Source organism: Felis catus, chromosome B1, assembly GCF_018350175.1.
Source record: "Felis catus isolate Fca126 chromosome B1, F.catus_Fca126_mat1.0, whole genome shotgun sequence".
NCBI classification, from domain to species: domain Eukaryota; kingdom Metazoa; phylum Chordata; class Mammalia; order Carnivora; family Felidae; genus Felis; species Felis catus.
In genome coordinates this window covers 163770095-163774621 of record NC_058371.1, presented here as the reverse complement: position 1 = coordinate 163774621, position 4527 = coordinate 163770095, and the positions used below count along the sequence as shown (strand labels likewise).

The 4527-nt window shown below is 39.8% G+C and overlaps 1 pseudogene; it reads left to right on the top strand.

Moving 5' to 3' along the window:
* Positions 1-1234: 1234 nt before the first annotated feature.
* On the top strand, positions 1235-1690 carry LOC101087836 (annotated as a pseudogene).
* The last annotated feature ends 2837 nt before the right edge of the window (positions 1691-4527 follow it).

Genomic DNA, 4527 nt, shown 5'->3' with positions numbered 1-4527 from the left:
GGAAAGAAGACAGTCTCTTCAACAACAGAGCTGGGAAAACTGGATAGCAACATGCAGAAGAATGAAAGTGGACCACTTTCTTATATGATACACAAAAATAAATTCAAAATGGATGAAAGACCTCAATGTGAAAGGAAACCATCAAAATCCTAGAGGAGAACACAGGCAACAACCTCTTTGATCTAGGCAGGAGCAACTTCTTACTCGACATGTCACTGAAAGCAAACATGAACTGTTGGTACTTCATCAAGATAAAAAGCTTCTGCACAGCAAAGGAAACAAAGTAATTAAAAGGCGGCCTATGGAATGGGAGAAGATATTTGCAAACGATGTATCTGATAAAGGGTTAGTATTCAAAATATATAAAGTACTTATAAAACTCAACACCCAAAAAACAAATAGCTCATAGAAATGGGCAGAAATAGAAATGGGCAGAAGACATGAATAGACACTTTTCCAAAGAAGACATCCAGTTGGCTACCAGACACATGAAAAGATGCTCAGCATGACTCATCATCAGGAAAATACAAATCAAAACCACAATGAGATATCACCTCACACCTGTCCGAATGGCTAAAATTAACAACACAGGAAACAATAGGTGTTGGAAGGAGAAAAGGGAACCCATTTGCGCTGTTGGTGGAAATGCAGGCTGGCACAGCCACTCTGGAAAACAGTACGGAGGTTCCTCAAAAAACTGAAAACAGAACTACTGTATGCTCCAGGAATTGGACTATTAGGTATTTACCCAAAGGGTACAAAAATACAGTTGTAAAGGGGTACATGCACCCCAATGTTTATAGTGGCACTATCAGCAGTAGCCAAACTATGGAGAGAGCCCAAATGTCCATCGACTAATGAATGCATAAAGAAGATGTGGCATATATATATATATATATATATATATATACATATATATATATATATGATGGAATATTACTCAGCTGTCAAAAGAATGATACCTTGTCATTTGCAATGATGTGGATGGAGCTAGAGTATATTATGCTAAGTGAAATCAATTAGAGAAAGACAAATACAATATAATTTCATGCATATGTAGAATTTAAGAAACAAAACAGATGAACATATGAGAAGTAGGGGGAGAGGAGAGAGGGAAAAAAATCACAAGAGACTCCTAACAATAGAGCACGAACTGAGGGTTGACAGAGGTAGGTGGGTGGAAGATGGGCTAGATGGGTGATGGGGAGTAAGGAGGACACTCTGTCCGCCATCTTTCCATGCTGCCATAATGGTGTGCATGGATGTCCTGGCAGATGCTCTCAAGGGCATAAACAATGATGAAAAGACAGGCAAATGCCAGGTTCTTATTAGGCCATGCTCCAAAGTCATCGTCTGATTTCTGACCGTGATGATGAAGCATGGCTACATTGGTGAATTTGACATCATCGATGATCACAGAGCTGGGAAAATTGTGAACTTCACAGGCAGGTTAAACAAGTGTGGAGTGATCAGCCCCAGGTTTGATGTACAAGTCAAAGATCTAGAAAAATGGCAGAATAATCTGCTCCCATCCCGCCAGTTTGGTTTCGTTGTACTGACAACCTCGGCTGGCATCATGGACCGTGAAGAAGCAAGACGAAAACACACAGGAGGGAAAGTCCTGGGATTCTTTTTCTAGGGATGTAATACATTCATACTAATAAAATGCCTCACTGGAAAAAAAAAAAAAGAAAAAGGAGAGCACTTGTGATGAGCATTGGGTATTTTATGTAAGTGATGAATCACTGAATGCTACTCCTGAAACCAATATTGCACTGTATGTTAACTAAAATTTAAATAAAAACAAAACAAAATGAAATGGTTAAAGAAGGGATAAAAGTTAAGACTCATGGTGGATAGGTCTAGAAGTTTATGCCTTTGTGTAGAGGTAAGTAATGAAGAGACTGGAGGGAAAGAAATAAAGAAATAGAAGAAAAAATGTCCAGGGCTGAAAAAGAGGAATCTTGACTGAATGTATCCTCTAAATCCTGAATGGGATGAAGGAGACTAAATCCACATTGAGAGACACCCTGGCAACATTTCAGGAATCACAGCCCTCGTTTCCACAGGATCTAGACACATTTCAAATTGCTGAAGACTGTGGGATTGTTATTGCTTCAGTAACTTAACTCGTGAAATAATTCTCCTATACTCTGTTCTCGAGGTGTGGAGAGTAGGCAGCCAATGGATGTGTCTTGATCGATGTGCCTCCGGAGGAAAATGCACAGAAACACTAAATTTAGATTCTAGGAATGGTATCACATAAAACAGAATGCAAAATAACAGTAAAGGAGATAAACAATAATTCATAGAAGAAAATAACAATTTCATATCTGTACCTGCTGGTGAAGCCCAACAAAAAGAACACCACGGACACCTGCTGCTTATACAAGCTGAGTTTACTGAAATTGTGAGCAAGGAAAAACATGAGCTGGATGGAATCTCAGTAGGGTCTCCAGAGAGGAAAATTAGGGAAGAGTACTTGAAGAGTTTGTAGGACTGGGGTTAGGTCAGGATCGACAGAATTTGTAAATCTGGCAGGTTGCTAGAACTGTCTGCGGTCTTTGGAACACAGAAATGAGTCCACGTGAAGTGACTGTTACTATAGTCTTATCTTGGAATATATAGGTCTGAATGAGCTAGTGTTAAAATAATTTGCGTTTAGATAGTTTATATTGCATATTATGATTTGGTACAGTTGATCTATTTTGCAAATCAAAAATATAGGTTTCTTGTTTGTTTGTTTGTTTTACCAATTGTGGTTTCCGTTTCTTTTTTCACTGTAGTATTTAGGAAACTGCTTGGATGGGCACTCAATGAATGATTGAATGAATTAGTAAATTAACCACTAAAGGCGATTCTGGAACAGAGGTAATGGTCTTAAATGTCGACACACAAAAGCATATGGCAGGGCTGCTTAATACAAATTCAGATTCTGGGGATGCCCCCCAGATAGTTTGACTCAGTAAGTCTGGATTTGGGGTGAGGTGATTCTGATGCAATTGGTCCACAGTTTCCACTTTTGAGGAGCTAGCACAGTGGCAAGACAAAGTAGGCTTGAGATGTTAACAAGTGCAAGGAAATAAGACCTACAGGTATGTCTGAGATTGCTAAGATAGGATTGATAAGTGAACTAAGGTAATCAAGAGTAGGTCCCCTTCAAAAGAAGCCAGCTGCTAGAAAAGGGAGCAGAATCAACCTGTATGTCTATAAGAACACACCTACCTGACAATCCACGCATCTCTAGGTGATACACAGTGGCAAGCACTTAGCTGAGAATTAAAGGGAAATAGAAGTGAAATTGCTGGGGGGGCCGGGGGGGGGGGTGGGAGGAGGAGGTGGGGGGAGGAAGCGATATTGCTACAGTAGAGCACTTTAGATTACGGTGTCTTGACAGGTATGTTACTAGGCTATTTCATATTCATAATAAAAGATCTGGGTACCCGAGTGGCTCAGTCGGTTAAGCGTCTAACTTCAGCTCAGGTCATGATCTCATGGTTTGTGAGCTCGAGGCCCGCATCGGGCTGCCTGCTGTCAGCACAGAGCCCACTTTGGATCCTCTGTCCCCCTCTCTCTCTCTGCCCCTCCCCTGCTCTCTCTCTCTCTCTCTCTCTCAAAAACAAGCAAACATTTAAAGACAATAATAAAAGGCCAAAATTTGAATGCTTTGTTGTTTTTTTGTTGAGGTATATAATAAAAGGCCTACATGTGAATGCATTATTATTTTTTTTAATTGAGGTAAATTAACAACAAATTAACCATTTTAGAATGAACAATTCAGGGGCAAGTTAGTGGCACAATGTTGTGCAACCACCACCTCTGCCTAATCCAAAACGTTTTCATCATCCCTCAATAAAACTCTTTCCCATTAAGCAGTTACCCTCTCCTCTCTCCTACCCTCAGCTCCTGACAACTGCTGATCTAGTCTGTCTCTACAGACCGACCCATTCTGGATGTTTCACATAAAACGAAATCACACAACACGTGACCTTTTGTGTATGGTTTCTTTCATGTAGCACATGTTTCCAAGTTTCTAAGCTTCATCCACATTGTGGATGGATCAGTTCTTCGGTTTTATGGCTAATAATACCCCATTGCATGCATGCACCACAAATTAATTTATTCCCTCATCTATCCATGGATATTTGGGTTGTTCGCACCTTTTTGTTATTATAAATAGTGCTGCCTGTTCATGTGCATGTATTTGTTTGAGTAGCTGTTTTCAATTGTTTGGGGTACACCTACCTACGAACAGAATTGCTGGGTCATATGGTGATTCTGTTTACCTTTTGGGGAACTGCCAAACTATTTTCCCCAGTGGCTGAAACATTTTACATCCCCTCCAGAAATGGAATGGTTGCAATTTCTCCACATCCTTGTCCACACTTGGTCTGCCTTTCTTTTTCTTTCTTCTTTCTTTCTTTCTTTCTTTCTTTCTTTCTTTCTTTCTTTCTTTCTTTCTTTCTTTCTTTCTTTCTTTCTTTCTTCTTTCTTTCTTTCATTTATTTTGAGAGAGAGAGAGAGAGA